The sequence below is a fragment of the Cetorhinus maximus genome, chromosome 13 (assembly GCF_964194155.1).
Source record: "Cetorhinus maximus chromosome 13, sCetMax3.hap1.1, whole genome shotgun sequence".
NCBI classification, from domain to species: Eukaryota; Metazoa; Chordata; class Chondrichthyes; order Lamniformes; family Cetorhinidae; genus Cetorhinus; species Cetorhinus maximus.
Window position 1 is genome coordinate 12782742 of NC_135891.1, and position 25077 is coordinate 12807818.

Below are 25077 nucleotides of genomic sequence, written 5' to 3' on the forward strand. Positions count from 1 at the left end.
CTTCTGACTCACCCCCACCCTCCCCCCACCCCGGCCTGGCAACTTGAGAGGGTGTCCAAGACATAACATACAGGCTGGCTTCTATTCCGACCTCTTTATTTCCTTTCCTTACCTACTCACCCCTCCCTCCCTCCCTTTTTTTAAAAAAAAAGAAAAAGCAAAATAATAGATCAACTTGTATTTATGAAAGTACACTATGTATTCCCCCACCCACCCCGCACCGACTGTCGAAATTAGCATTAGTTTCCCCTCCTTCAGTTGGAGGCTGAGATCTGTGAATGGGGAGCGGAGAGCTAGAACGCGTTGATATTGATTATGAGGCTGAAATTGACCACACTGAAACCGAGCAGGGCTCAGATGACTGTCCATTCAGCGTGTCTATGGGGGGAGGGAGGGAGGGGGAACAGTCTCTGGTTTGCTAGCATGTTCCATTACACACATACCCCATGTCTTTGATATTGCTCTAACTAGTACTGTCTTTAAAACGAATCTTAAACCAGATGAAATACTACAGTTGCTATTTAACATTGTAATCTTTAGACGGCACTGTGTGTGTGTGTGTATGTGAAACAAACATCGCTCGAATCTAAACATACTGTCCTTTCTTTTAAAAATAAGGGTAAAGGGGTCAAATCTTTTTAAAACACGAAACATAAGATGACTCTTTTTAAATGGACATAATTTGTTCTGAATGGCTTACTTGGGGGGGAGAAAAACCCGTCATATAACGTTCCAAATGCAGAGCATCCGATTTGCTACTTTTTTAAAGGGACAGGGTCTGTTTCTTTGTTTTCTTTTTGCCTTGGCCTACTGTAAATCAAGACTGGGCAGGATTTCCTGACTGCACATGCGTCTTAAAGCCCCAGTGATTCACAGGACTATTTAGTAGAGTCGGGACGCCAAGCTTTAGAAATGAGCCCGAGAACGGATGTTTGCAATAAGATTGGAACTCTCGTTTGCAGTATTACAAGATATACTACATCTTTTGACTTATGCAGAGGCTTGCAAGTAGACTGAAATAGTTGCAAAAAAAAACGCAGCTTCGACAAATAAGTGTATTTGTTGTTAAAACAGTGTTTTCCCATTTCCCAGGGAGCCAGATTGATACTTTAATTAAATCGAAATAAACCAGCAAGAGTTTATTCTGACTTCTAACTAGACTCCTCAACATATATATTTGCAATAATGTGGAGTTACATAGGAGAGTTTAATTAGTTTGGTCTCTTTTAATGTGTTGGCTTTTTGAATTATATAAGGCTTAACTTCTTTAAAAGTTTCCCCCTCCCCTTCACCCCCTGCCCCCTTCACCCCCACCCCCACTCCTTACTGTATTGTATGCTCCCCACCCCCTTGTCATGACAGAAGAGTGTGAAAATGAGTCTGGCAGAACTACAGGCCTCATCTGCTCCACCCTAACATTGGCCCATTGTAGGCATCATGGATGTGGGGCTGTCAGACAGCTGATTTGGGAAAGCTATGCTCTCCTCAGGAATTCCCCCCGTGGATACAGTCTTCAGCTCAGCAGCGAGTAACAAAATCATTCCATCTGTGGGAGCCAGGGTGGAATGCTGATCTCATCCCAAAAGCAAGCCTTTCCCACAGAAAATTTTAACCTGATGTAATGTTTTGCCCGGATCCCGTTCAACTGATTGTAGCTAAGAGTCATGTAAATAATGATATTAACTGTGTTTTGGAGGAGGGGATAATTTGGAATGTGTCACTTTTACAAAGCTATAAAGAACAGGGATGGTTTCATACGGGAGAATATACTGACGACTCCTCCCAGCCTATGTGGGTCTCTGTGATTCTCATTTTCCCTTCTGTGAATTTCCCAACCATCCCATCCTCTATGTAGATCTCTGTCTCTTCGTCCTCACCCTCCTTTTGTATATTGCCCTTGCTCTCTTCCTCTTTCTGTGTATTTTCTTCTGACTTTCTCTTTCCCCCATCCCCAACCTCATTCTATGTGAGTATTTTCATGTTGTGTGTCATGTTGGTATGTCTGTCTCTTCTGCCATTCTCCAATGTGTGTTTTGTCTCTTTCCTTGTCCTTGTTTTTACTTAAACCTGCTCCTCACACCCCCTGTCCTGCCTTGTCCCTTTCCACCCACAACTGCCGCTGTTCTGTATGTCTTGTTCTGTCACTCCTTTGTCATCCTACCTTTCCTTGGTCAACTACCAGCTGCTTCTTGCCCATCACTAGTACCTGCTCTGGCTCTCTCACTCTCGCTCTTTCTTCCCTCCCTCTCTCCGCTCTTGCATTTTGCCATTTCTCCTATTCCTTCCTTCCTTTTGTCTCTCTCACCTCGTGCAAAATGTTTTTTTCTTAAAAAAAAAAGTCACTGTTGAACAGGCAGTATGCTTAAGATTTTACTTGAGTCCAAAATTTTGCTCAGTTCTGAAGTAGGGGGAGCACAGACTTGCCATTAAGATTTCCTCTAGCATCTCTGTGTCACTCAAGCACTTTTGTACTTGAAGCTTAAGCAGTTTGGGCACTGGGGAGCAATATCTGTTAAAAGCAAAATACTGTGGGTGCCAGAAATCTGAAACAAAAACAGAAAATGCTGGAAAAACTCAGCAGGTCTGGCAACATCTGTGGAGAGAGAAACAGTTCACGTTTCGAGTCCTTATGACCCTCCTTAAGAAACGTTAACTCGAATTGTTAACTCTGTTTCTCTCTCCGCAGATGCTGCTAGACCTGCTGAGTTTTTCCAGCATTTTCTGTTTTTGTGCGAGCAATATCTGTGTGCCAGCTTCTCACACTGCTTTGTTAAAACTTGTATCCTTACCCTGACTGCAAAATCACAGGCCACGTTATGGTGGGTCTGCGATGCCATTGGCTCATGGAAACTGATCATGTTTACGTGGTAGACTGCAACAGAGGGAGAGAGACTCGATTTCTCTCTCCGTTCCAACTAGATTTTATGTATTGTAAAAATGTCTTTAAGGTGAAGTGAGCAGTGAGATATTGTAGTTATGTTTTATAGTGCTTACGAAGTAATGTTAGAACAGGAGTAGGCCATTTCAGCCCTTTGAGCCTGTTTCACTCTTCATTTAATCATGGCTGATCTGTATCTTAACTCCATTTACCTGTCATAGTTCCATATCCCTCAATAACCTTACCTAACAAAAATCTTACCAATTGTCACTGTGTAATTTTCAATTGACCTCTAGCCTCGACAGCTTTTTGGGGCAAGGGAGTCCCAGATTTCTTCGATTCTTGTGTGTGAAGATGTGCCTCTAATTTTAAGGTTATGTTAAAAGTGATAAATAAATGCAAGTAATTATTTTATGCCTCCATATGTGCAAAGGCAGCCAGCTCTGGACATGTAAAGCATGGGTCTTCCAGTGGATATGCCTCAACAGCTACAATAACTTGAATTTATATGGTCCCTTTAAGTGATGAACATCCCAAGGCACTTCATGAAGTGTTATCAAAGAAAATTTGACACTGAGCTGCATAAAAGGTGACAGGACTATTGGTCAAAGAGGTAGGGGCTGAGGGGCATCTTAAAGGAGGAGAGAGAAAGGTGGAGAGGTTTCAGGAGGGTACTCCAGATTTTAGATCCTAGGCAGCTGAAGGCATGGCTGCCAATCATGGGGCAATTAAAACTGGGGGATCGAAGAAACCTCTGTGATTCTTAAGTTTCTTCCAGATAGCTCCAACAATGACTGTGCAATAAGAGGTGATCTTGAGAAGCAAAGATTCATCCTAATTACACACAACAGCTGGTTTTAATTAAAACAAATAAATAAAATTCACCCACAACTTAAAAGTATTTTTTTGTTTTTCAGTTTTTAGGTTATAAACTTGGACATCAGTGGTGGGGTAGCTCACTGAATATTGCACATTCTGAGTTGCAACAGAATCCTAAATAATTGAGAGTTTAATCCTGCATTCTGTGCTGGGTTTTAGCTACACTTTTTGCATGTGTGTACTTATTTTAAACAATACATTTCTGTTGTCTCTGCCCCTTTGTGCCTGAGAGCGGTTGTTCAGTGGATAGTTGCGGATGACTGTTTTGCGTAGACGCATTCCCCACCCCTCCCTGGCAGTGACATCACATGTGTTCCTGCTGTGGGCAGCATCTCTCTTTCCCACCCTGCCCCCTCCAACACTGCACCCCCAACACCCTCCCAGCCCCTGCTTATGTTATTACTGGAATAGGACTTCATGATATCACCATTCAGGGGATTCTGAACAAAATGTCTGTTCCCAATCTGCCTCTGAGCAGCAGATTTGTCCTGATGCCTTTGTAAACTAGAAAAACATGCGGAAAGGTGGGCAGCTGGACTTTGAGTGTACAGGTATATCTATTTTACTACATGTTGTGAGCATGATGTGATGGCTTCGATGACTTTAGGGGCCTGCATCATTTTGTCTTTTATTTTATGTGTGGGCCCTTATTCCTTGGGCCTCCTACCTGCTTTCCAAAGGCTCTGTTTTAATGGACTTGCTTGAGAATCACCAATGCTTTCGGGCTAGGCTCAGTATGCTGTTAAATATGTCATCTCTCCAAATGACTGCTGTGTCATTTTGAGGCTTTTTTTTTTTAATGCCATCACTGTCACAGTGCGTTCATTTTTGGGTCCGTCACCTGCTTTTTTTTGAGCTGATTTGGGATTTTTTTTTTAAAAAAGTTGCTTTAAAACCAGACTGTCTACAATTTATGTAGTTTTTATTGATGCATTCCAGCAACATAATTAAACGCACATCCAGCTGTTTTGTATTTCATGGAGCATTTTAAATCACTGAGCAAGTGACAAAAGAAACAAATTGTCTTTTCACCAGTTGAAATTTCAACCCTTAAAGGAGGAAGGCCACAATTTTGAGTTTTAAAAAAAAACCCCTTTTTCCTTTCGGACAAACAAATTCTTCGTTCCTCCCCTCTTTGCATGCTTACTCCAACTGTGCTCTGCTTCTTTGCTTGCTCTTCCATACCTCACAGCACTGGAAAGTCTTCATTTTACAAGCTTTGGCGGTGAATGTCACAAGCTAGCGGACATTGCCCAGTTAGATCATGCCCGTGTGCCTGATCTCTAGTAGAAATGACTAGACAATAATTAGTAACCTGGTTCATTTCTTTACTGGCCATCCCACCTCCCCTCCCCCACCGCAATACAATCTTGGGGCACTGTGGCTGATTGTACTGACTCCATCGCTCCTCTGGCTGTGACGAGCTCAGTCAGCACAGATCATGGATTGAACCTGGGACCTTTTTGGCTCAGCTGCACAGCATGTAGTCCAGTTACCCACCAATCCATTCGAGAAGCTATTGATGTCTTTTAGGAAAAGCTTTGTTTTTTGTGTGCCTATGGCTAAAGACCATTAGGTTCTTTAAAAAAAAAAGCCAAGGAGCCAATGTCTAATGGACTGATCCACTGAATCACTTGTTTCATAGAGTGGGTTAAAGGGATGATCTTTAGTTCAAAATCCCCTCATCCCCCAGTATTTGTGATTTCCTCTGTCAATTCCGGACATCTGTTAGTATTCAATTTTAAATGTTTGATGCTCCATGTACTAATTGTAATGTGGGCTGAAATTTTTAACCACGTTCAGTAAATATAATTATTTCCCTTTAATCACTATTATTAATTGGAAGAGCCCCTTTACAGCTGCATTTTAGTCAAAAAGCGTTTTACATTCAGGGCAAATTCTAGTTAGGGTTCTGTAAATTTTTAACCATGTATAAATTGTACTAGTACAAAATATCCAGTAGGTACATAGGGTCAACTATACTGTGCTCTGAAGATGGAAATTATGCCAAAAATCTTCAACCAGCTACATCACTAATGAGTTAACCAATTGTTAAAATATTTAACCATCCCTTCCCCCCCCATCATTTGTGGTATTAAATTGTACAGTATTTTAGACTTGGCCAGGGAGTAGGTGGTGCAGAGGCCACTTGGCATCGGGGTTGGAGGTGGGTGGGAAGGGAAGGGGAAGTGGAGCATGAGTTGGGGAAGGGAAGGGGTGTCTGTTTTTATGCGTCATTGATCGGGGAAAAGCTGCCAGTTTTTCAGATTTCCCTTCTGGTGTTTGATGCCAAGGTTCCTGATAGTGTGTGTCGATTTGTGATGTATATTGAAATCACATTCTTGTTCATTGGCTAAATGTCTTTTTCAAATAGCCATTTAAAATTGTGTGCTGATCTAACCATGTTAATTTCCAGCCGTGAAGTCATTTTTTCCATTTTATGTCATTTCTTCCCATTTTAATACTGTGTCCATTTCTCAGCTGTTTCACGCACCCTGTGTCCAAGCACATTGTGCTTGCTCATATGGACCACGAGGGTTGCTTTGCATTCGTTGCTTGTCTTGTGGTAACAGTAAAGCGCATGGTGAACATTGAATACATTTTATGCAACTGCCTGGAAAAATATGGACTACTTAGGCATGAGAAGAAGCTAATGAGCAGTGTTCTGCAATAGATATAGTTGCTGAAACAGATAGACATAGAGAAGACGTTTCCACTTGTGGCAGAGTTCCAAGCTAGTCTCTAATAGATCCAACAAAATATTCAAGAGGAACTTCTTTGTGCAGAGTTCGGTTAGAATGTGGAACTTGCTACCACAAGGAGTAGTTGAGGTAAACAGCATTGATGCATTTAAGGGGAAGCTGTCTAAGTACATGAGGGAAAAGGAGTCTGTTAATAGGGCCAGATAAAGTATGGTGGGAGGAGGCTAATATGGAGCATAAACACTGGCACAGACCAGTTGGGCCGAATGGTCTGTGCCCGTGCTGTATGTAAACATATAGAAAATGTTAGCTTGAGGCTGCTTATTTAAGATAAATCATAATAGTGAGACCAAGGAGAATAGGTACAAACTGATAAAGTGCAAATTTAGGACCAATAACAACAGTTTAAACTTGGAGTGATTAACTGTGGGAGAGATGCAGGATAATGGGGGAAAAATCTCAGAATGTCTCTTTCTAGATGGATGAGCCAAGGTGGGCCATTTATATAGATCTTGTGGACATCCTTGAAAAAGTGGAGCATCTCGGTCGTGGTGGCCATGTTGCAATTCTATCGTTAACTAGTAGTTAAATTAAAATCTGTGAGATGTGTACAGGTTTCTTCTTACATCAAGTCATGCCGCCACCATTTCTTATTCAATGTCTTATACAAACTGTGCTGCCCACCCACAACTTGACCGTATTTCCTAGTCTCTGTACTAAATGTGAACCTCTCTACCAGGTAGGATATAGTGGGTTATCAATCGTGTCTTCATTCCTGATTCCAAGCCTGGGAGCTGGAAGAAGATGTAGCTGCCTTCCTTTACACCACAGCCGAGCCAAACCTATAGGCCTAACCTTCCAGCCTTCCCTCAGCACAGCTTTATAACCGGCTGCTCTGGGGAGTGAGAGTGGGGCATTTGGTGGGGTGGGGGTGGTGGTGCTGGAGCGGTGCGGGGCAAATTGTTACTGACTCGCCTTCCTTGTGCGAAGTAACCTGAAGCCCAGCCAAAAACTGTGGGAAATCTCACATTAGTACCACTCTGGTCCTGCCCAAGACTCCATACTAATATGTTACACAGGCAGAGACTGCCTGCTACTTAGCCCAGAAGGGTTAACCTTAAGGCAGAAGGCCTTGTGACTGAACACTGTCATATGCAGATAGTGAGAGCCATTCCGTGGCTTTTACAATACAACGATGTGCATTTTTGAAAAAAAAAAGACAAGGTTATGCCTGAGACACTGTGAAACCCAAGTGAGTCATGACGTATGTGACGGGATTGAGTCATGCTGAGGGTTTATATGCACAGGGACTCGAGCTGCTACAGGCTTTCCTCCATAAGTGCTGCATGTTCCGGTGTGTTTACAGGGCTTGTGCCACACCCCGTCTATTTATTCAGCTTACAGTGTTTCATCTTCGAGGGTTGCATCTGTCAGCATTTGGAAACCCCACTCCCTGATCTCGGCTCGCTCCTGATTTTCTTTTAAGGAAGCTGGAGGGTCGGGCAGATGGGATAGTGCAGCATAGAGTCTTCTAGAACATCCTGCTGCAGCCAAGCTGTGCCAGACACTTTGTCAACTGCATTGCTAACAGCCGGGCTACTTTTTTTTTTATGCTAGCCTTGAATAAATGAGACAGGCATGAAATTATGGGGGAAGAAAGCTGCTTTAGAATGGAAGGGGTTGAAGTGAGTGTCCTTGGACGATTGTGTAAATGGAATTTAGTTCTTAATAGTGCCTTTCATGCCCTTAGGAAGCCTGGCCTGGTGCTTTATGGCATTAATTACTTTTTGAAAAGCAGTCCCTGTTACGCAGGCAAACGTAGCAGCAATCTGCACACAGCAAGATCCCACACGAAGCACACGAGACAAGTGACTGCTGTGCTCCTGAACTCTTTCTCCCTGGGCAGTGGTGTGGATGTTTGAGAAACCACTTCGACTGCCTAGACCCCAAACTCTGGTATTCCCTTCCTCTTAGCCTCTCCGTTTCCCTCTCTCTCCCTCCTCCCTTTAAGTCACTTCTTCAAAACATACCGCTTTGTTTAAGCTTTTGGTCGCCAGTCTGAATATCTCCTTGTATGGCTGGATGACAAATTTTGTCTGTCCGCACTCCAGTGAAACGCCTTGGGACATTGTCCCATGTTTTACTATGTAAAAGGTGCTATGTAAATGCAATTTGTTGTTGACGACTTCACTACACTTGGACATTGTTGTAATGACTATCATTATGTTGCACTCTATGACAGACTAATACATTTCACATCTTTCAAATCTTGACTGGGTGGTTAAAACTGAGGGCCAAGGTGGGTGTGAAATATTTGATTGCCCTCTTCAAAGAAAACCAGCCTGGTGTTCTAACTGATTTTTATCCCTCATTTGACACCATCCAAACTGATTACCCAACCTTTTTGTCTCTCATGCTTTCCATGGGACCTAGCTCAGTGAAAATTGGCTGCTGCATTTGTTTACGTAACAGTGACTGCGTTTGAAAAAGCTATTCGTTGGCTGTAAAGCACTTCCTAAGGATGCAAAGATGCTACTTAAATGAAAAAGACCCCTGTAGGTTTCAATCAACGTTTTTGCTTGATGGCCCAGAGTCTTTATCCAGTAACTGACCATGCGAGCGCAGAGAGTTTCAGATCAATCCTGCTCTTTGCTGAGTTGGCAGGTCGTAGCAGGGATGGCGGTGAGAACATTACACTTACCCCTGGCAGCCCTGTGTTGGAGAGGGTGAGAATTTGGCCAGGGTTCCACAATGCAGTAACTCCACCCTCCACCGCCTCTTCCAACCCTTGTTGGAATTGTAGACATGTGGACTTTGGGTGAATATGGAAATGGATTTGGCAGTGTTGCATCTTGTGGATGAGTAACCAGCTGATGTTAACTGCGGAGGCTCACGTGATAGGTGGCCAGATGACTAAGGTACCAGGGAATGCCTTTGCAATAATATCTGAGCAAATCATCAACATAGGCAGAAGAGGAAGGGGGAGAAAAATTCAGGGACAAAACTGGAGATGAAAAAGAAGTACTGGCTTCTGCGCCATTCACCCTTGGTTAGCTGGGTGGATAACCAGATGCTCCAAGGCCTCTGAGTAACTTGTTCTGTCATGGATTAGTGCTGCAAACTTCATTGTTACATTGGGGTTGACCAAAATGAAGCCACCCTGGATACAAAATACAATAAATCAATAAAGGATTGAGGACAAACCTCTCTCCCTAGGGAGCGGTTAGAATGTGGAGCTCATTAACATATGGAGTAGCTAAGGTGAATAGCATAAATGCATTCAAGGGGGAGTTAGATAAGCACATGAGGGCAAAAGGAATAGAGGCGAATATTATCAGAGTTAGGTGAAGTAGGGTGTAAGGATATAACAAATGAGAGCAGGAATGGAAATATGGTCCCTCAATCTTCTCTGTCATTCAATAAGATCATGGCTGATACTCTCCTACTCATGTGGAGTCTAAACACCAGCATTGACCAGCTGGGCTGAATGGCCCGTTTATTGTGCTGTTCTGCTGTTTCTGTCCTTTTTCTTCTCTGGTGGGGGAGGGGAAGTACTTAGCCCCCACTTGGTGTTACTTAAATGGAAACTCTTAATTTGAATGGAATGGTTGAGGAGTGGGAAGAGTTACATGGGAGTTATATTTGCTATAATGCATGTTGGATTTCTTGTATTTTTAATATGGTTAAATATCCCTATGTATCCATGGTCTTCTCCCTACTTAAAAGTAATTTGGAAACAGATGTCAACTGTATCGACAGTGGTAGCTATAGTGTTATTTTTTCTGTCTCTATTGTGTGTTTGTTGTTTAATGATGTAAAAATATGCAGATCCCAGAAACTAGTTTCTGCATTAATATCCTCAAGACATATTTATAGTCACTTGAACAGAAATTGTTACCACAGTGGCACCTTGCATTGTGAATAAGTTTGATTTGTGTACAGGTTTATGACCTGATATGGTTGAGTTAAGTGGGCAGTTTGAACACAGGGACTCTATATATTCATCAGGTTGGTTGGTTGTCACCTGAGTGGTCAGTGCTTTACATGCTTGAGGCCTCAGTGAGGACATGGTGCTATGTTAATTAGTTAACAGCCAACAGTAGCTTTGAATTCAATATAGGTGTTTGTCCTATTGAAAACAGTGACTTACACTAGGACCCAGTTCTATAGGCCTTCACCTCACCCAGTCATATGGAAACAGATCAGCAGATTAGGTGATTGTGGGTATCACAGATTTTGCCTTTGCTCAACTTTCACAAATTGTCATCAAGGGATCACTGGTTAGCATTTGGCAGTGGGAGCGGCTCTACTTGCTTTGCTCTCTTCCTTCCCCCACCCCTTTCCTCCCCTCCCTCACAGCCCACACCCCCACCTCCAATTCAGACTTTAAACCGAAGGCAGTTGTAGCAACCCTAATGCCAGCCCAGCCAAGGTGAAGCTGCCAGCTCTCAACATCTGGGTCTGAAACGACAGTGACATCACTAAAATGCAATGGCCATATTTGCCAAGGCTTGTATTTTAAAATTGGCTCTTCAATGAAACTGGTTTGATGGAATAGGAAAGCAGCTTAACTCACTGAGGGATTGAATCTGAGATTTTCCATAAGTGCATGGCTCAGTATCACACTACATACTGCCCTTGGCGTATCCTTGCAATAAAATATTGTTAATCAGTACTCGCTCTAATAACTGGCCTCCAACCTTCCCCCGCCCCCTTAAACTTGAGCTCATCTAAACCGTTTACTGCCTGTATCTTAACTTGCAACATGTTCCAAAGTTCCATTCACCTGTGCTCGCTGACCTACATTGGCTCCCAGTCCCAGCAACTCCTCGATTTTAAAATTCTCACCCTTGTTTTCAAATCCCTCCATCAACTCACCCCTCTTGATCTCTCTAACCTTCTCCACTCCTACAACCCTCCGAGATCTCTGCACTCTGGCCTCTTTGTGGGACCCTGATATGAATCGCTCCACTGTTGGGCAGCTGTGCCTTCAGTTGCCAGGGCCCTGAGCTCTGGAATTCCCTCCCTAAACCTCTTCACGTCTCTACCTCTCTATCTTCCTTTAAGATGCCCCTTAAAACATTTTGGCCACCTGTCCTGATATCTCTTTACATGGCTAGGTGTCACATTGTTTGAAATCCTCTAGGGATGTGCCTTGGAGCATTTTACTACATTAAAGGCACTATATAAATGCAGTTGTTGCAGCCACTCACCATCCTGACTTGGAAATACATCGCCGTTCCTTCACTGTCGCTGGATCAAAATCCGGAACTCCCGCCCTAACAGCGCTGTGGGTGTACCTACACCACATGGGCTGCAGTGGTTCAAGAAGGCAGCTCACCACCGCCTCCTGATGGGCAATTAGGGATGGACAATAAATGCTGGATTAGCCAGCAAAGCCCACATTCCATAAATGAATTTTAAAAAAAAGTTTGTTGCCTTGTCACTCGTGCATCACTGCGGCCACACTCATCCCTTCATTTGTCAACAAAATTAAAATAAAATATCTTAGCCCGTGCACTTTCAAATTTCATATTGTTTAAATGCTGGCCACTGTCAGGTGGCTTTATTGGTGAGAATGACGTGAACTGTACACCTTGTACATATGCATAGTACCTTTCTTTTTTTGTTTTTAACCATTGGTGTCTGCGATCCTCATGACTTCACATGGACAATGAAAAAGCTGAACAAAGTGCAGTTTATGGCAAGCTTTCCAACAGCCTTCCAATGACTCTTCATTATCGGATCTCGTTTGAATATCCTGGGGAGGTTGCAGGAAAAATTAAAGCCCAAGTCGATGGTGGGTGGTTATTATAGCCGTCATGTTGGGTCAGGTTCAGGAACGCACACAGTGAAGGTGGGCGGGGTCTTTCCTGTAAAATAGCCGACCGATTGGCTCGCTGCCTCGGCTCTTGGGGACTTGGCTGGGGCGTCACCTTGAGCTAATGTTTTGGGAAGAAAGCCACAAGCTTTTGTTTGTGTGGAATTGTTACACAATTCCCAACTAAACCTACCCTGGCCCTTCTGGCTTTGTCGCCTTTTTTTAATGTGTTTAAACAGAGGATTGGTTGTAAACTCCTGCTGCAGCAGCGATGTTACTTGACGCTAGCCATTTAAAATGGGAATTAGCAATTCTATTTAAAGGGTTGAAGGCTGATCTATTTACAATTCCCGAACTATCTCTGCCCACTGCTACACCCCCCCTCCCCAAACCCTCCTCTCCCACCTGGACTAGACTGTTGGGACAGATTCTGCTAAAGTAAAACTCTCCTTCTGCCCCTCAAACACATTCCATCTGCTGTTTTCACATGAGCTGTCTGTGACCAAGCTCTGGGTTATTTGTTGGAAGCTCTTGAAGCTGCTATTTATACCACATTGGCCAGCTCGTAGTGGGGATTTTAATTGCCGTCCAGGGTCGTTGACACCTCTTTGTCTTTTGGGGGAGTTGTTGCAAGAGAGATTTTAGTACAGGTTAGAATTTGCTCCCACATCCTGCAGTTTATAACCCAGTGCACTGACAGGCTAACTGAGATTCCATCAATAACTTTCTCTTTCTTAGTTAATCGTTTGTTTGTATCTTGCCTCACCACTACCCATCCCCCTCCTCCTCCCACTCCCCCCACCCCGCACCCCCCAACTAAAGGCAAATGACTAACCTTCCAACCCAAGCAGTTGGAGTTTTAATCTTGTTTTTCTTGTAATGAAGATCTGTGGCCAGAGCAGCAACAGTGCGAGAGGCATTGTTTTTCAGCTAAGATGTGCAGCCCTGCCTCCTTCTGTCTGATCACCTTGGGACTTTGTATTGCTTTAAAGGTGCTATAGAAGCTGTTACGCAAAGAAGAGCAGTAGAGTGCGTGGTCAGCATCCCCCCTTCAAACAGCACCATCAAAAAAAGAAAGTTTACCTGGCTATTAATCGCGGTTGAGAGCAGAGAAAGCGGGAAACGCTCAGCAGGTCAGGTAGCAGTCTTGGATAGAGAAGCAGAGTTGACATTTCGGGTCACTGACCTTTCAGCAGAACATCAAACATTAAATTGCACTGATGTTTCTGGAATATTCCTGGCACATTATGCCTGCTGAGTTTGCTCACGTAACAGCAGTTGCTCTATTGCAAAAAGTAATTCATTGTCGGGTGCGCTTATCAAGGGCACTAGCTAAATGTGAGTATTTTTTTCAGAGTACTGTTGTGGCAGCATGAGTATTATCCCTTATGTTAAACTGTAAAATGGTGGTTAGATCAACTTGCTGTCTTGAGTTCCACTAACCTGATGTGGGCCTTATGTGAGCCAGTGCTGGCACTTTTTTGTTTGGAATTATTTTTTCCCCTTTTTTTGTCCATTGTTAAGCTGAGAACTTTGTACCTGCGACCCTCAAATGAACTTCTTTTCATCAAAATTAAATGGATTTTTATTTTTTTGTTTTCTGAGGCATTGACCTTGGTTTGCTGCTAGTGCCATCGCCTCTTTGTCAGAAAGTTGCACGCTGAAGTTCCACTTGAGACTTGAGCACAGGATTTGAGATGACACCTCAGTGCAGTACTGGGGGACTGCTGCACTGTCAGACCTGGCGTCTTTTGGATGAGACAGTAAACAAGTCTGCCCTCTCAGCTGGATGTAATAGATCCCATGTCACCTTCAAAGAAAGGCATGGGCACATCTATCTCCCCGGTCTCCTGGGCAATATATATCCCTCAAGCAACATAATTGAAACAGATTGTCTGGCCGTGTAGCTGTATTTCATGGCTGTTTGTGGGAGCTTGCTGTGCACAAATCAGCTGATATGATTTCCACAGAAAAGCAGTGACACTTCAGATTGGCTGCAAAATGCTTTGGTATGCCCTGAGGTTGTGAAAAGTCTTATATAAATGCAAGTTCTTTCATTCATGCAAACTAGATTATCTGCCACTTCAACATACATCACTAGTTATTGTTCATCTGTATAATGGCGCCCAGGGTTACAGAAGTAATTAGTTGTTAAATAAAACAAAATTAAATTCGGTGGCAATGATTAGCAAACCTCCATGGTCTGGCCCCGACTCTAACACTGACTCTATTGTCATGGACATGAGTGAGCTGGAAGGGGAGGTACACTCCTCGTTATTCACATATGTCCAATCTGTAAGTGACTGCGTCATCTTCTGTGGGTCCTCTCATGACTGAAGAGTCCGATATGAGATTGGCATGGACGTCCACAGAACTGGCAGTTCAGACTGTTGCTGGTGCCTGGGAGGTCTCCTGCAGTCACACCATCTCTGGCCTTCCTCTGAGCATGTTTGGTGTTGCAAGTTTGGTGTAGAATGATGGCCCTTGAAGCGTGCTGAACCAAATTTCGGTGCTTTCCTCCACAGCTGGTTGGCTGCAGTGCTTTTTCCCAAGACAGGTGGTCTGCAATGCAGAAGTTTGCAAAGCTTTTTTTTATTTCAGGGTGTCCTTGTGTCACTTGAACTGACCACCATGATGTCATTTGCCCTGAGACAGTCCTCCATAGAAGATCTGCTTCAGAGTTCTGTGGTCGTCTATGCAGGAGACATGGCCTGCCCATCAAAGTTACATTTTCTGGGGGGTGGTCTTCATATTGTTGAGCCCAACACGATGAAGGACCTTATTTTTTGACATGGACATATCCCCAGTTCAGAAGGTTGAATGCGAAACCTGCCCTTAAGCATCTGCAGAAGATGCAGTGCAATTGACTGCCAGGAGGATCCCAAGTGAGCCTGAGAACAATCTTTGCCTCTCTTCTTTGCCTCTTGCTATTCCTGTGGGTGAGTTTGGTCACCCCTCCCCCAATATGGAATGGTGGATACCAGACTATTCTACCATACCACAGAGCAACATGTTGGTGTTTCAGTGCACTTGTCCTCATCCTCTGTCACTGATTAATCCTTTGAATATTCATTCCTTGTGGGTCTTGAGAAGAAAGTACCTATCTTCAAAAGGTGCAATGCAGTTGGCAATCTCAAACCTATCTGATTTAACTAGGAAGAGCTCTGAACTGATGACTGAAGGAACAATACACAATGCAGTATTTAATGCAGTGTGGGAAAGGAAACTTCCATGTTTAGCACAGTTTATGCAGTGTTGATGTAAAGAACTGTTAGTTACAGAGTGATTTGTTATAATGATGTTGCTCAGACATTAAAAGCTTTAACAATTTCTCTGCATATCTGGGTGAACCTACCTGTTATCTGTTTCTATCCCTGTCACCCTGACCTCCAGTCAGACAGACACACTGATCAGACTATCCATTTCACTGGCCCTATGCTGTTCTGGTTGGCTAATGGAGAGACCTGTTGGCTAGGAAGGAAGGGGAGACACAGAATCTGGCAATAGTGTTGTTTTTATTGCAGCCGGCACACTGTCAAGTCTCTTCCAAACTGGGTGCTGCGCATGCACATGGTCAGTTATTTGGTCAGGCCTGAATGGCGAAGATGAAAGGCATAACTCCAGGCAATAGATTGTTAAGATGCAGCAAGTTCAGATCTAGCAGCTCAAAAGAGGCACTGTGGGCAATTGTATTCGACCACAACCTCTAACCTCATGGCCTGGCATATTCCTTGCTCTACTATTAGCATCAAGTCAGGGGACTGCCTATCTCAGTGAGGAGTGTAGAAGACCAGCCCCTTGTATCCCTGAAAATGAGCTGCCAACCTGGTGAAGCTGCAACACGGGATTATGCGCATGCGAATCAGTGGAAACAGCATGCTAGGGACAGAGCTAAACAATCCCATAATCAATGGAGCAGATTAAAGCTCTGCAGTCCTACTGGATCCAGTTGTGAATGATGATGAACAATTAAACATCTAACAGAAAGAGAAGTTTCCATGAACATCCCCCATCCTCATGGATGGAGTCCTGCATGTGAGTGCAAAAGACGATGTTGATGTGTTTGTAACCATACATGCTGAGTGGATGATCCATCTTGGCTTCCTCCTGAGATTTCCACCATCACAGATGCCAACCTTCATCCAATTTAATTCACTTCACATGACCACTTTGGATACAGCAAATTCCATAGGCCTTGACAACACCTTGGTTGAAGACCTCTGCTCCAGAACTAATTGCGTCTCTAGCCAACCAGTTCCCAATACAGCTATAGCACTGGCATCTACTCAACAATGTGTAAAGTTGCCCAGGTATGTTCTGTCCACAAAGAAAGCAGGACAAACCCAAACTGATCAATTATTGCCCCCTCAGTCCGCTCCTAATCATCAGCATAAGTGATGTAAAATGGCACTTACTCAGCAATAACTGTTCACCAATGCTCAGTTTGGGTTCTGCCAGGGTCACTTGACTCCTGACCTCATTACAGCCTTGGTCCAAACATCAACAAAGGAGCTGAATTCCAGAGGGGAGGTGAGAGTGACTGACCTTGATGTTTGACCGTGCGTGACATCAAGGAACCCTGGTAAAATCGAATTAATTGGGAATCGGGTGGAAAAATTTCCATTGGTCGGAGTCATACCCAGCATAAAGGAAGGTGGTTGTTGGAGGCCAATCATCTCAGGCCCAGGACGTCACTGCAGGAGCTCCTCAGGGCAGTGTTCTAGGCTCCATCATTGGTGGCATTCCTTCTATCAGTGGGGATGTTCGCTAACAATGTTCAGTTCGATCGGCAATTCCTCAGATAATGAAACAGATCATGGTCACATATAACAGGATTTGGATAACATTACGTCTTGGGCTGATAAGTGGCAAGTAACATTTGCGCCACACAAGTACCAGGTAATGAACATATCCAACAAGAGAGAATCTAACCAACACCCCTTGACGTTCAATGGCGTTATCATCACTGAATTACCCACTATCAACATCCTGGAGGTTACCACTGACCAGAAACTGAACTGGACTAGCCATATAAATACTGTGGCCACAACAGTAGGTCAGAGGCTAGGCAATTGGCAGCAAATATCTCACCTCCCAAATCCCCAGAGCCTTTTCACTGTCTACAAGCCATTTTAAGTCAGGAGTATGATGTAAAATCTTGCCCAGATGAATGCAGCTCCAACAACACTCAAGAAGCTAGATGCTTGGTTGGCACCCCATCCTGCACCACTGACACAAAGTGGTAGCAGTGTGTACCATCTACAAGATGCATCGCAGCATCTTGCAAAGGCTCCTTCGACAGCACCCCCCAAACCTGCAACCTTTACAACCTACAAAGACAAGGGAAGCAGAGGTATGGGGAATACCACTGCCTGCAAGATTGCCTCCAAAGCACACACCATCCTGAGTTGGAAATATATTGCTTTTCCTTCATTGTGTCTGGGTCAGAAACCTGGAACTCCCTTCCTAACTGTGAGTGGATGTACACCAGATAGACTACAGTGGTTTCAGATGTCTCACCAGCAAATTCTCAAGCATTTAAGGATGGAACTGCCAACAAGGCCCAAGTCCAATGAATGAATAATTTAGAGAAAAAAATTGAAAGATAAGATTCAAAATCAAGGTGACCAAACTTTGCCCAATACTGAAATAAAAACAGAAAACGCTAGAAAAACTCAGCAGGTCTGGCAGCATCTGTGGAGAGAGAAACAGAGTTAATGTTTCGTATGACTCTTCCTCAGAGCTCTGAAGAAGGGTCATACAGACTCGAAATGTTAACTCTGTTTCTCTTTGCCCTTCCCTATCTCTGTTTCCGGCATCCGCTTTCACCTTCTCCTGTGTGCCTGACATCAAGTCCTCACTGTGTTACTCTGAGATGAAGTTTAAAGGGGGTGTGTGAATCAACCTGAGTTTCCTCAACCATAATCCTAATTGTGCAGTAAACAGTTCAATACAGTTCATTAAATGTTCAATGTTCTATTAAAGGGAACTGTATTGAATTGAATTGACACGTGTTAACAAATATTCTGAAAGGAAATGCCAGTGCATTGATATTCCTCAGTTGTTTAAAGAGTGATATCTCTGTGCATGTTCCTGTGCCTGTCTGTTACCCCTCACAGCTGCCGAAGACAAGGTGTCATCAGTTGAGATCAAATTTGAAAAAGATGCTCCTTTTTTAAAGGGGGCACCGGCAATAAATAGTAAAACAAAAAAGGTCACTTATCAAAATAAGTGAGTTTGTTCCTCGTCTGATACGCTGCAGTCACTCCAACGCCCAACGAATGCAGAAAATCTCAGTGTACAGGCAGACGACACACGTTCCCTTTCCGAGGGTACCCGGGCATGGACATGGCTATGGAGAAGGCCATAACAAAAAGCGCATCATCAGATGGTAACTGATGGACCTTTTCGTCCACGTGCTTGGGTTAAGCAGCAAAGCCTGAGCAGCTTTATCCCTACCTGCCAAACCCTGGGTCCGAACAAACGGATTGTTGGCCCTGGACAGTGTTTCCGTGCACTAGGAGATGGCAGAGTGGGGAAGCCTGGACTTCAAAGGAAACGCAAAAGGAGAACTGACAATATCTCGCTATGCCTTTCAAAAGCTGTTATTAATAGAATCATTATTTCCTGTTGCCAGTCAAACTCTCTCGAAAAGTGATGTGCTGTGGTTTCAAAAAGACGAGAGTCTTGTTAAGTGGATGCCTCTCTGAATGCCCACTGAGCTGGGTTTCGAACCACGAAACCAACTGAGAGCGATGTGCATTTTTGATGCTGTCTTCCTGACAGTGCTGCATATGTTGACTCCTGAGTTTGATTCAGCAATTTGCAGAAACTGCCTCAAGGGCAAAAAAACCCCCCCGTGCACTTGATTTCTCCAGCAGTTGTTTTTCACGCTGACCTCCCCCTCTCTCTCAGAGCTAATGGAAAGGTTTATTTTCCATACTCTTTTGCAGCTTAGAAGAATGAGAGATAATCTCATTGAAACACTCAAGGGCTTGACAGGGTAGATGCTGAGGGGCTGTTTTCCTGGACATGGCATCGCAGTCTCCGAATGAGGGGGGTCAGCCTTTTAGGATGGAGATGAAAAGAAATTTGTTGTGAAATCTTTTTTTATATAATTCTGTACCCCAGAGTGCTGTGGCTGCTCAGGCAATGAGTTTATTTAGGACAGAGGTCGTTAGGTTTTTGGGCAGTAATGGAGTCGGGGGATAGGGAAGGAAAGTGGAATTGAGGTGGAAGATCGGCCATGATCTTATTGAATGGTGGAATAGGCTTGAGGGGCCATTTCTATTTCTTACATTTTGTTGCACACACCAGGCAGAAAGCAGAGGACAAACTTTGATTTAAAGAATTGCCAAGGTGAAAAGGGGCAATTGTGATTGCCCCTGGTGAGCTAAGTAGCCATGCTGATTTAAGAGTTTGATGTAATGGGAGCAGGCACAGCAAGTAATTAGGAACAAGCAATTATCTTAAGAGCAGGAGCAGGCCATTGATCCTGTCGAACCTGTATCACCATTCGATAAGATCATGGCTGATCTGACTGTGGTCTCAACTCCACTTTCCCGTCTGTCACCCCCATAACCAATGGGTGGTATTGTCGCTGCACTAGTAACCCAGAGACCTAGGGTAATGCTCAGGGAGCCCGGGTTTGAATCCTGCCACGGCAGATGGTGGAATTTAAATTCAATAAAAATCTGGAACTAAAAGTCTAATGATGAATGTCGAATGTTGTAAAAACTCATCTGATTCATTATTCCCATTAGGGAAGGCAATCTGCTGTCCTTACCTGGTCTGACCTACATGTGACCCACAGCAATGTGGTTGACTCTTGAATGCCCTCTGAAGGAGGGCAATTAGAGATGAACAATAAATGCTAGCCAAATGCGGCACCCACATCCCATGAATAAATAACAAAAACCCCTAGACTCCCTTGTCTATAGGAACATAGGACCTAGGAGCAGGAGCATTGGGGAGGTGGGGGGAGGAGAGCACATAATGCACAAGCCAGAGGGAAAAACGAGGTGAGGCCTCCTTTTCACCTTGTCAGTGATTATAGCTCCGGGTCGGGTTCTACTGTGCTGCTCTCTCCAGACACTTCTACCATGATTTTGCAAGGAATGATATGCTGGTCCATTCGTCCAGTGGTACTGAGCAGGAACAACGTTCAACTTGCAAATGTGCTTGGAGGGAAATGCAAACATATGAAAATGATGGGTAGATAAAGAGTAACTGGTCCATTAAGCCTGTACTACACTCATGATGACTGGATTATCAGGACTAGACACTGATCCTACAGCCATGTAATCTCCTGGGAGAGGGAAGAAAACCGACAGAATCCCAGGGCTAATAAAGGGCAAAATGCATCTGGAAAATCCCTTCCGGATCCCCTCGGGCAATCAAAACCAGTCCAGGTGATCACTGGAATCTTGCGTTTGTTACCCATTCATCCACTTGCTCTTCTGTGTGATGTGATCACTGCCTGAGTAGGCTATATGTTGCCCAGATCCAAATCTAAAACTCGATTCCCACCCACAGGATGTCCAGTGATGATGGTAAAATAGCTTGACCTGTGAAAATGTGAGCTGGTCGCTGAGAATTTGGAGCCAAGTTGAAATTTTGCACTATGAGATCAATTGAGTTGAGTGTATGAAGCTGTCTGGTTTGTGTTCTGTTTTGAGTTAGTAAGTCCATGTTGGATTGTGTCATTGGTAGACCCTTATTTTTCTTGGTGCAAATTATTTTTCTTGATTACAAAATCATGCAGAATCTGGCTAATATTCTCTCCGATTTGCTTGTAAACCAGACAATGTTAAAGAATAATGCAATATAGTCTGGAATGCAGTTAACCCTTCTGGCTTTTGACTAATTCATGAAGGAAATTTAGGGATGTGAATTTCCTTAATTTTTTTTTTCCCTTCTTCCTGGTGTCCCATTGGAAGATGCTTTGCCTATGCTTACCCCCTTGCTCCAACCACCCCACTTCTGCACAGCAGCAGGGGTAAGACCGAAATCTTGGCTGGGCTAGGAGAGCAAGTTTGAATCTCACAAGTGATGGCGTGCTTCGTGACAGGGGTTAGAGCCAATCTGAAGTGCAGGAGAACAGCCCTGGGAGTGACTCTACTTCGAGGTCATACACCAAGTTTTGTTTCACCCATCACCTCTGTGCCCGCTGATGTACATTTGATGTCTTGGTCTGATGACACCTGGATTTTAAAATTTTCACCTTTTGCTTCCAAACCCTTCCATGCTCTTGCCCTGCTCTATCTCTGCAACCTTCTCAGCCCAGCAACCATCTGAGATTTCTCCTTCAATTCTAACCTCCTGCGCCTCCCTGATTTTCACTGGTCCACCATTGGTGGCCGTGCCTTCAGCTGTCTAGGCCCCACGCTTTGGAATTCCCTCCTTCAAACCCTCTGCACCTCTCTCTTCCTTTAACACCTCCCTCTTTGAGCAAGCTTTTGGTCACCTGTCTTGATATCTCCTCATATGGCTCGGTGTCAGATTTTGTTTGGTAACACTCCTGTGAAGCACCTTGGGATGTTTTCCAATGTTGAAGGTGCTATATAATTGCAAGTTGTTGTTGGCTACGTTTGCCACTATTCCATGGCTGTAGTCAGGAACTTAATGTGTGGATGAATGTTGAATGTGTGTGTATTTTAGATTGTTAACATGAATATGTGCTCTCTTGTGTTTCCTCTTGTGGGGGAGACCAAAACTAGGGGAAATAGCTTAAAAATAAGAGATTTTCCTTTTAAGACAGATGAGGAGAAGCTTTTACTCCCAAAGGGTCATTGGTGTGTGGAATTCCCTTCCTCAGAAAGTAGTGGAGGCAGGGTCTTTGAATTTAGTCAAGGCAGAGTTAGACAGATTTTTGTTAGGCAAGGGCGCAGACAGGAAAGTGGAGCTGAGACCACAACCAGATCAGCCATGATCTTGTTGAATGGTGGAGCAGGCTCAAAGGGCCGAATGGCCTCCTCCCGCTCCTATGTTCCAATGTGTGGGACGGTCAATAATGGACCTGTGGGACAGGCTGCTGGTTCGTATGTTGAATCCCGCTTCACTAAATTACTTCATGTCATATCTGGGCTCCTGTTCCTGGCTAGGACAAAGGTAACCTCATATAAATGGAAGGCAAGGCATAGCATTTACTTAGGGCCGTATCTGTCTCCCGGACTAGTTTTGATGAGCTAAAGGGGATCGGAGAGAAATATTCCTAGATTTTTTTGCCCCCCCCATTGGTTGACCCTAGATTTTTAAAAATGTCTTTTTATTTACTCCCTTCAAGGGGGTCATGTGGGTGGGGAGAGTGTGGCTCGTGTTGCAGAAAGCATGGCAGTTATGTGGCTCTATCATTGTCTATCGTTGTCATACGTTCGTATGACTGGGGGAGACCATTGCGTTTACGTGCCTTCTCCTAATGCTCAAAAAGGTCGTACTGCACTCTACCTCTCTCGCTCCTTAACTCCATTCTCTGCCAAATGTTAACATTAGCTCGTGACAACGCCAGCAGCGCTCAAGAATCCAGACTCCATCTGTGAATGGTTAGAGGAATAGCCCAGCAAGGAAGCTGATTGATTTTCAAACAAAAAAATGATTTTGGACGATATCCTGCTTGGCTGATTCACAGGCGGTAGACTGAACAAAAACCACTTCACCACAGTATGTTTAGAGCAGAGTTTTTAACATTCTAAGATAACAAGAGAAGCCCACCAATGCTAGAAATCCGAAGGAAAACCAGAAAGTGCTGGAGATGGCCAGCAGATGAAAGAGAAAATATTTCCGATGAATCCCTTCATCCAAACCGATGAGACTTTTTCATGTTGCTTCTTAATTAAGAACAGCCTGATTTCATGAAAACCCAACAATGCTGGTGGTCAAACGGGACATGTTGGTGAAATTCAGTGAGCTCTCTTGCCTGTGCAATGTGTTGATTGTTGTAAATTTGGGTCCAAGTCTGTATTAAAATTCTCAGCCCTTCCTATTTACCAGGCTTTTTTTTTAGTCTTTGTGATTTACGGTAGCTTCATCTGCTGAGGTGGGGCCGGAATGTTTTGCTATGTTAACGGTGTTATATAAATACAAGCTGTTGTATTGTAAAGGTGACTGTAATCCTTAATCAAATTCCAGTGCAGACCTCCAAGCATCAGGTGGCACTATGCTTGTGATTTGGTCCATTTCTCAGCTCATGAGACCTCCTAATATTGGCTGGAGCCCAACCCTGTCTTTGCCTTACCCTCCTTTAGCACTTTCCTTTCTCCCGGTTGCATGTGCCTTGTTGTTCAGGCCCTGTCGACTCTCCTATGCTATGTTTCTTTCAGCAACTGGTCATGCTGGACTTGAAACTCATCCAGCTCTCTTTCCTTTTATGGTAGCACCCAATGGTCAATGCATCTTATCAATGCAAAGACTTATCTTGTCACCCTCTTTGCCTGCACTGTTCTGATGCTGTGTCTCTTGGTCTTGCCTCCAGTTGGCTCATGTTGTCCTTCTGGTGTCTGCCTTGCTGCTCAGAACTTCCTGACCCCACCACCAGAACCCCTTAATTGTTTTTTTGCTCTACCCACCATTCCTGACCAAAGATACAGCCCCTCTTGCTGTTGTAGCTTAATCCTGATCCTGTTCTTCATTCAATCGTACTGACCATCTGAATCTGTTTATTCCACCTACTCTCAGCCATTTCTTCCTGCCAACTCCCTGTGGTACGACCACAACAAGAGGGAGACTGAGAGATACACTGGGGTGACATCAGCTGGCTCCTCCCCACCTCTGCTGATCCACTGCTGAAACCCTTATCCAATCCTTTGTTATCTCTGTACTTGACCATTCCGATGTAGTCCTAGCTGGCTTCCCCCATTCTACCCTCCATAAACGTGAGGTCATCCAAAGTTGTGCTACTGGTGTCTTTATTCACACCGAGTCCCTTTTCACCCATCACCCCTGTGCTTGCTGACATGCATTGGTTCCCAGTTATGCAATGCCTCGATTTTAAAATTCTCATCCCCGTTTTCAAATCTCTCCATGTCTTTGCCCCTCCCTATCCCTGTAATCTCTTCCAACCCCACAACTCTCTTCATTTCTGGCCTCTTGAGCATCCCCTATTTTTAATTGCTTCATCATTGGTGACCATGCCTTCAGCTGTCAAGACCCTTAGCTCTGGAAATCCCTCTGTACGCCCCTCTAACTTGCTTTTCTCCTTTAAGACACTCCTTGAAACATACCTCTTTTACCAAGCTTTTCTCATCTGCCCTCATATCTCCTCATTTGGCTTGGTGCCAAATTTTACTTTTATAATGCTCCTGTGAAGTGCCTTGAATACTTTTGTATATTAATACTCCTATTTAATTACAAGTTGTTGTTTGTTGTGGAGAGAGTGCTGTGGGAAGATGGGAGCAATGGGGGGGAAAGCTGGGGAAAATAGACAAATGAGAGAGATGAATACTAGGGGAGATATGTGAGTAAGAGATTAGGCAGACGACATGGCAAACACAAGGGCCATAGGGAGAGTGCATGCAGTCAGACGTGGGCGACACTGAATGATTTGGGTAAGGCATTGGCATGAAGCAGATGGGCGGAAGATATATTGCAGTGAGAGGGCGAGTCTTGAGACATGACAAGAGAAAGAGAGGGCCAAGCTAAGACAGATCAGGGAGAGAGAGAGTGATTAGAGACATTGCATGGGCATGTCAAGAAAGAGATTGGGGTTACGGAAAGGGATATAGGGGCAAGAGAGAAATAAATGCAAGTCATAGGTTAGTTTGAAAGAGATGAAAGGACAGACATCAGAGAGGTCACAGTGA

General features: G+C 44.1%; 1 protein-coding gene across 2 annotated transcripts in view; it reads left to right on the forward strand.

Annotated features, from left to right (window-relative positions):
* The window catches only part of zhx3b (zinc fingers and homeoboxes 3b), a 74466-nt gene that overhangs the window by 1602 nt on the left and 47787 nt on the right, over nt 1-25077 (forward strand). The window lies entirely within an intron of this gene.